Raw genomic sequence first — 9,269 nt, 5'->3', positions numbered from 1 at the left:
ATTGGAGGGATGGCTCAATGGGCCATGCAAAATTCACAGTACATCGGATACCATGCCAACACACAGCCTTAGAGCATGTCGGATACTCCGGCAGGTGGCCAGGAGCGGCGAGGATCTCCTCGTCAACAATACCGTAGAGCACCCTCCCGTGGAAAATAACAATACAGTACTAACAGTCTTTGAGACTTTCGCCTCAAACAATAGGCGCAAGCGGGCACTTCGCAGCCTCGCCGAAGTCTGCCACGTCGCCACGATAAATCCATGGAACGACATGACCATAACCTTCAATGCCAGTGACGAACCTCAATTCCGCACAGCCCGAGCTCCAGCCGCTTTGGTCCTTAGTACAATTGTGGATGGCTTCCATCTTACTAAAGTACTCATGGACGGTGGCAACGGATTAAACCTCATCTATGAGGAGACTCTTAGAAAAATGGAAATAGAAAAGAGCCGCATTGAGCAAAGCAGCACGACCTTCAGAGGAATCATCCCTAGTAGGGAGGCACGATGTGCGGTAAAATCACACTAGATGTGGTATTCGGCACGCCGAAGAATTACAGGTCCGAAGAAATCACATTCCAAGTGGCCCCGTTTAGTAGCGGATACCACGCCCTTCTAGGGCGAGAGGCATTCACGATCTTCCAAGCTATACCCCATTACGGGTACATGAAGCTCAAGATGCCCGGACCCAATGGAATCATCACTCTAGCTAGTGATCTGGACATAGCACTCCGTGCCGAAAATAAAACCACCGCACTGGCCCTCGAAGCGTTATCCGAAGCCCTCGCGGCCGAAGAACTAACTGCGCTACGCTCTACAGTGGATAGGGACAACATGATACTCGACAAAAGACCCAAGTCCACCTCTTTTAAACCAGTGGACGAAATAGTCAAATTCCAGGTCGACCCAACGGACCTTACAAAAACAACATCCATCGGGGCACAGCTGAACCCCACAACAGACGCCGCACTATGGGAGTTCTTATGCGAGAATTGGGACATCTTCGCCTGGCATCCTTCAGATATGCCAGGCATCCCACGCAGGCTGGTCGAGCATAGCCCAAACATTCTAAAGGGATACAAGCTGGTCAAGCAAAATCTTCGGCGTTTCTCCGAACCCAAGCGACAAGCCATGGGAGAAGAACTAGCCAAGTTACTCGAGGCCGGATTCATTAGAGAAATAAAACATCCGGATTGGCTAGCAAACCTGGTGATGGTACCAAAGAAGGACAAATCCTGGCGCTTATGTGTCGATTTTAAGGACCTAAACAAGGCTTGCCCCAAGGATCCCTTCCCCCTCCCCCGCATCGATCAAATAAGCGATGCTACCGCAGGACATGACTCATTGTGTTTCCTCGACGCATACTCCGGATACCATCAAATCAAGATGGCGGAGCCCGATCAAGCCGCAACGACATTCATTACTCCATACGGGCCCTTCTGTTTCAACACTATGCCTTTCGGGCTCAAAAACGCCGGTGCGACCTATCAACGCATGATTCAGCCATGCCTGGAAACACAAATCGGCAAAACAGTGGAGGCATACGTAGACGATGTGGTAATTAAAACCAGACACGTCGAATCTTTGATAGATGACTCGAGGCTCACGTTCGACAATCTCCGAACATATGACATTAAGCTCAATCCGGAAAAATGCGTTTTCGGCGTACCCGCCGGAAAGCTCTTGGGCTTCATCGTTTCCAACAGAGGAATTGAAGCGAATCTGGCTAAAATCCAAGCTCTGTCATAGTTGGCTATCCCAACAAACCTCAAGCAAATCCAGAAAATAACTGGATGTGTGGCTGCCTTAAGCCGCTTTATCTCCCGACTGGGAGAAAAGGCATTACCTCTTTATCGCCTTCTTCGTCACACTGAACACTTCAAGTGGACGGACGCGGCTACGGCCGGATTGGAAGAAATAAAAGCTGCCTTGGCCAGCAACCCAATCTTGGCCGCACCAAATATCGGCAAACCAATGCTGTTATATATAGCGGCAACATACCAGGTTGTAAGCACAGTGCTCGTCGTCGAACGAGAAACGGACGGACATAAGTTCCCGCTTCAAAAGCCGGTATACTACGTATCTACTATCCTCACTCCATGCAAATCCTGGTACCCACATTATCAAAAGATAGCATACATGGTCTTCATGGCATCCCGAAAAGTACGACACTACTTTCAAGAGTGTTCAATTATGGTGGCCTCCGAGGTTCCACTCAACGACATTATAAACAACCGCGATGCCACGGGCCGGATTGCCGAATGGGATATTGAGCTCCTCCCGTTCGACATATCATACAAACCACGGCGAGCCATTAAGTCACAAGTACTGGTCGATTTCATCGTCGAATGGACAGAAGTCGAACTCCCTAAAGAATACGACGCATACTCCAATTGGATCATGCACTTCGATGACTCTAAAATGCTGGCGGGTCTGGGAGCAGGCGTCGTCTTGACATCCCCAACTGGAGATACAATCCAATACGTAGTCCAAATATTATACACAGACTCCAACAACGCAGCCGAATATGAGGCCCTGTTGCATGGTCTCCGGATGGCAGTCTCCATGGGCATTCAACGCCTAGAGGTGCGTGGGGACTCGAACCTCACATATCTCAAATAAATGGAGATTTTGATGCCAAGGACCCAAAAATGGCGGCTTATCGCAATGCCGTCCTCAAGATGTCAGCTCGATTCGAGGGGCTTGAATTCCACCATGTGTTCTGAGAAAACAATCAAATGCGGATATCCTCGCCCGAAACGGCGCTAAGCGTGACCCTGTCCCACCGAATATCTTCCTGGAAAGGCTGTTCAAGCCATCCGTGGTGTGGGAAGGGGAGAACGGTAACAATAGTCCGGATCCGGCCACAACACCAGACCCCGAACACTCTGTCGTAATCGGAGGCTCCGCCACCGAGATAACACCTTCGGCCCACGTGATTATGGCTGTCATCGCCCCGTGGACAGAACCCTTCTTGTCTTACCTAAATAGGCAAGAACTCCCTGAGGACCAAAACGAGGCACATTGCATTGTGCGGTGGTCTAAAGCCTACAAGGTCCATGAGGGAGAGTGAGGGAGTCCTGGATTAGGGGGTGTTCGGGTAGCCGGACTATAGCTTCAGCCGGACTCCTGGACTATGAAAATACAAGATTGAATACTTTGTCCCGTGTCTGGATGGGACTTTCCTTGGCGTGGAAGGCAAGCTTGGCGATGCGGATATTCAAGATCTCCTACTAGTGTAACCGACTTTATGTAACCCTAACCCTATCCGATGTCTATATAAACCGGAGGGTTGTAGTCCGTAGGCTATCAACTCCATACACAACAATCATACCATAGGCTAGCTTCTAGGGTTTAGCCTCCTTGATCTCGTGGTAGATCTACTCTTGTACTACCCATATCATCAATATTAATCAAGCAGGAGTAGGGTATTACCTCCATCGAGAGGGCCCGAACCTGGGTAAAACAAAGTGTTCCCTGCCTCCTGTTACCATCCGGCCTAGACGCACAGTTCGGGACCCCCTACCCGAGATCCACCGGTTTTGACACCGACATTGGTGCTTTCATTGAGAGTCCTCTGTGCCGTCACAATCAGGAAGGATGCCTCCTCCCGTCTTTAAAGACGGCGCCGTTGCTAAGGGAGCCTTGGCTGTCGGCCAAACCCTCCGGCTAGGTGGTTTCCTCATGACCGCCTGTTCGGCTGTTGCATCGACGGTGACCTCTCGGGTCATCAAAAGCAACCTACACGTCAGCTCGGAGCTCGTCGAGCAGCTAGATCCAATGGAGCTCTCTTCCATAAACGAGCTCTTGGATCGCATCGCCGCCCTGGGGGTCACTACGGATTACGACCAGGTTGGGCTTAAACCCGATCTAAGAGAAATTAACTCTCCCCAAGTCACCCACCACGTTGCCGTGGTAGAGGTGCAGTGCGGCGACCCTTCATCTATTTTAAGAACTAGCTACGTCCGAATTCCCGACTCCTCTAAGCCGGATACCCGCGGAGAGGAGGATGTAACTCAAGACCTGAGCTTAGGATCAGGCAACGGGCTAGATTCGTTGGACAACATCCAAGAATCCGAACGTTAGAGTTCGGAAACTCTTCGGCCTCCGAATCTTGGATTGGGTGAGGTTTCAGATTCAACGACACCCGCCCACCCGAACATAAGCGATCTCTCCCAAATCATTACTGGGCCAGATTCCTCCTGGTTATGAACAGGATAAATGATTGCCGCGAGGGAGACGCAATCTCTATTTTTTGCAGTAATTGCACGGACGAGGGAATCCTTAACGCCGTAAACCGTCATGATATTACACGCTTCGCTGACTTGGCGTCCATAGTACAAAAATTCTATGCGATGGAAAGTGCCTGGAAAACCGAAATAAATTTTTGGGACAATCCGGCCTTGAATAGTAATCCCGTCCGAACTAAGAGGGTGCATCATCATAGGACACCCGGGATAAACACCAAAAAGCCAAAACCCTCTATAGGGCATGGAACCGTACTGGAAAGGTGGCTTGATGGACCCTGTAGAATTCACAGTACAAAGGATGCCACACCAACTCACAGCCTTAGAGCATGTTGGATACTCCAGCAGGTGGCCAAAATCGGCGAGGACCTCTTAATCCTGGAGGCCGCAGAAAGCCAGCCTGAGGACACCAGTACCGTTCTCACAGTCTTTGAGACTTTCACATCAAACAATATGCGAAAAAGAACACTCCGCAGCCTCGCCGAAGTCTATCAAGTTGCAACAATAAATCCATGGAGCGACACTGCCATTACCTTCAATGCAAGTGATGAACCTAGATTCCGAACAGCCCGAGCACCAGCCGCATTGGTCTTCAGTCCCATAGTGGACGGCTTTCGCCTCACGAAGGTGCTCATGGATGGAGGCAGCGGACTGAACCTCATTTATGAGGAAACCCTTCAAAAAATGGAAATAGACTGGAACCGCATCGAGCGAAGCAGCACAACCTTTAGAGGAATAATCCCCAGTCAGGAAGCGCGCTGCACAGGAAAAATCACACTAGATGTGGTGTTCGGCACGCCGGATAATTACAGGTCCGAAGAAGTCACGTTTCAGGTGGCCCCGTTTAAGAGCGGACATCACGCTTTACTAGGGCGGGAAGCCTTCACAATCTTCCAAGCAATACCCCATTACGGGTACATGAAGCTTAAGATGCCCAGGCCGAATGGAATTATCACTCTAGCTAGTGATCCGGACATAGCACTCCACGCCGAAAACAAGACGGCCGCATTAGCCCTTGAGGCACTATCCGTAGCCTTAGCGGCCGAGGAACTGACTGCGCTATGCTCCATGGTTAACAGGGATGATGTGATACTCGACAAGAGATCCAAATCCACATCCTTCAAGCCAGCTGACGAAATAGTCAAATTCCAGGTCCATCCAACGAACCCCAATAAAACAGCTTCCATCGGGGCACGACTGAACCCTGATGTAGACGCCGCACTGCGAGAGTTCCTACGAGAGAACTGGGACATTTTCGCCTGGCACCCTTCAGACATGCCAGGGATCCCACGCAGGCTGGCCGAACACAGCTTAAATATCCTAAAAGGATCCAAACCTGTCAAACAAGCCCTTCGGCGTTGTTCTGAACCCAAGAGACAGGCTATGGGAGAGGATCTAGCCAAGCTATTGGAGGCCGGATTCATTAGAGAAATAAAACATCCGGACTGGCTAGCAAACCTGGTGATGGTACCAAAGAAGGACAAATCCTGGCGCCTGTGTGTTGATTTTAAAGACCTTAACAAGGCTTGCCCAAAGGATCCCTTCCCCCTCCCCCGTATCGATCAAATTATCGATGCCACCGCAGGACACGATTCATTGTGTTTCCTCGACGCATACTCCGGTTACCATCAAATCAAGATGGCAGAATCAGACCAAGCTGCAACAGCATTCATCACACCATACGACCCATTCTGCTTCAACACAATGCCCTTCGGGCTGAAAAACACCGGCGCAACATATCAGCGCATGATCCAGACATGTCTGGCAAACCAGATCGGCAAAACAATGGAGGCGTATGTGGATGATGTGGTCGTCAAATCAAGGCATGTCGAATCCCTAGTAAACGACTTGAGGCTTACATTCGATAACCTCCGACAGTATGACATCAAGCTCAACCCAGAAAAATGCGTCTTCGGCGTTCCGGCCGGAAAGCTCTTGGGCTTCATTGTATCCGGTAGAGGAATTGAAGCAAACCCAGCCAAGATCCGATCTTTGTCACAATTGGATGTCCCAAAGGACCTCAAACAAACACAAAAATTAACCGGATGTGTGGCGGCTTTAAGCCGCTTCATCTCCCGCTTGGGAGAAAAGGCACTACCCCTCTATCGCCTCCTTTGGCGCACCGAACACTTCGAGTGGATGGAGGCCGCCACGGCCGGACTTGATGAAATAAAATCCATATTGGCAACAAACCCAGTCCTGGCCGTGCCAAACACCGGCGAACCAATGTTATTATACATTGCAGCAACACATCAAGTTGTCAGCGCAGTGCTCGTTGTCGAGCGGGAAACGGATGGACACAAATTCCCCCTTCAAAGGCCGCTCTACTACGTATCCACTGTCCTCACTCCATGCAAATCACGGTACCCGCATTATCAAAAGATTGCATACGCGGTATTCATGGCATCCCGGAAGCTACGACACTACTTTCAAGAGTGTTCCATAACAGTAGCCTCGGAAGTACCACTCAACGATATTATCAACAACCGCGACGCAACGGGCCGGATTGCAAAATGGGCCATCGAGCTTCTCCCATTCGATATAACCTATAAGCCACGACGAGCTATTAAATCGCAAGTTTTGGCCGACTTCATCGCAGAATGGACGGAGGCCGAGTTCCCTAAAGAGTACGACACATATTCAAACTGGATTATGCATTTCAACGGCTCCAAAATGTTGGCCGGACTGGGGACTGGCGTCGTCCTGACGTCCCCCATAGGAGACACAGTCCAATATGTGCTCCAGATCATGTACATGGATTCCAACAATGCAACCGAATATGAGGCCCTCCTTCATGGCCTCCGGATAGCAGTATCCATGGGTATCCAGCGCCTAGAGGTACGCGGGGATTCAAACCTCACGATATCCCAAATAAATGGAGACTTCGACGCCAAGGACCCAAAAATGGCAGCTTACCGCAACGCCGTCCTAAGAATGTCAGCTCGGTTCGAAGGGCTGGAGTTTCACCATATAGCCCGAGAAAACAATCAAGCAGCGGACGTCCTGGCACGCATCGGAGCAAGACGCGATGCAGCCCCCCAACATCTTTTTGGAAAGATTGTTCAAGCCATCCGTAGCATGGGACGGGGAACCCGCAAATAACAGCCCGGACCCAGCCGCACCACTCGACGCCGAACAATCTGACACAATTGGAGGCTCTGCCAACGAAATTACACCTTCAGCCCACGTAATAATGGAGGTCATCGCCCCGTGGACAGAACCATTCCTAGCCTACCTTACTAGGCAGGAACTCCCGGAGGACCAAAACGAGGCCCGCTGCATAGTGCGGCGATCTAAAGCCTATAGAGTCCATGAGGGAGAGCTTTATAAGAAAAGCACTACCGGAGTCCTTCAAAGGTGCATCTCCGGAGAGGAAGGGCGGAACCTTCTGGCCGAAATTCATGCCGGACTCGGTGGTCACCATGCCGCTGCTCGGTCCCTTGTTAGCAAGGCTTTCCGTACAGGCTTTTATTGGCCGACGGCCCGGGCAGACGCTCAGGACCTAGTCCAACGATGCGCTGGTTGCCAACTTTTTGCCAACCAAGGCCACATGCACCCACCGCACACCAAACTATACCCATCACCTGGCCTTTTGCGGTCTGGGGGATTGACATGGTCGGACCCCTTAAAGGTCGGACCGATAGGAAAAAATACTTACTGGTCATGGTGGATAAATTCACGAAATGGATAGAAGCCAAGCCTGTTAAAACGGCCGAATCCGGACCTATGATAGACTTCATATCCGGGGTTGTACACCGTTATGGCGTCCCCCACAGCATCATAACCGATAACGGTACAAACTTTACCGCCGACGTGGTAAAACTCTGGTGCAAAAACATGGGCATCAAGCTCGATTATGCTTCCGTCTATCACCCACAAACCAACGGCCAGGTCGAACATGCAAATGGTCTTATCATGAGCGGCATTAAACCCAGACTGGTGCGGTCCCTCAAGGAATCTAACACGCACTGGGTTGAGGAGCTCGACTCCGTGCTATGGGGGCCGCGGACCACGCCAAATCGCACCACCGGATACACACCATTTTTTATGGTGTACGGCGCAGAGGCAGTTCTGCCCTGTGACATAATTCATGACTCACCTAGAGTGCGCATGTACGAAGAAAGAGAAGCCGAGCTCGATCGGCAGGACAACTTGGACTCCCTGGAGGAGGAGCGTGGCGTGGCAAAAGCCCGTTCCGCATTTTATCAACAGCAGGCCCGAAGATATCAAAGCAGAGAACTACGGGCCAAAAATTACAATGTTGGCGAACTAGTTCTATGCCTGCCGGATAAGAAAAAGGACAAACTCAAGCCCAAGTGGGAAGGTCCATTCATAATCGACCAAGTCCTGACTGGCGGGGCGTACCGCCTGCGAGATGCGTCGGATAACCGACTCGAGCCGAACCCATGGAACGCCACCCATCTCCGAAGATTCTATGCCTAGCGCCGGACTCTGTGTTCGTCTCCTTCCTCTGTCCATTTTTTGCATTTTTCTGTCTTACATTTCTATCCTTCACCTCTTTTCTTTTATAGCCCTTAAAGGCTCATCTAGTGACGCGCCACTCGCGCTCATTAAACCTGGGGGCTTCTTAACAGAAGCTTATTTATACGGGCTTCACGCCCAACACATGCGTCAAACTTCCGCATGTACCTTTTTCTTCACCATTATATGCATCGATATGACTTAAGTTTTGGCCAAGCTGGGTTGCCTGGCTCCTGTGCTTACCCCTACGTTCCCGATTGTTCGGCTAGGCGGTAAAGGGAGCACCTCTGCGATTGTTACTGCCGGGTCAGCCGGATGTGTACCTCAGACTGGGTGAAGCCGAAAGCTAGCGTTCTTAAGGGAATATTCAGTCGGTGAGATAAAAGATGATGTTTTTACTCATTCTATGCGCCCCCAGATGCTTTTTTCTGCGTCTTTTTACGCAGTCCGGACATGCACTTTAGGGCATGCCTCCCAGCGAAAGGAACCCCTAACGGAACTATTCTCTCTGGAAGATGTTTCTTACTAACCATGTAAAAT

The sequence above is a fragment of the Triticum urartu genome, chromosome 2 (assembly GCF_003073215.2).
Source record: "Triticum urartu cultivar G1812 chromosome 2, Tu2.1, whole genome shotgun sequence".
NCBI classification, from domain to species: Eukaryota; Viridiplantae; Streptophyta; class Magnoliopsida; order Poales; family Poaceae; genus Triticum; species Triticum urartu.
The sequence above is the reverse complement of the archived record's forward strand: the minus strand, read 5'-3'. Positions refer to the sequence as shown.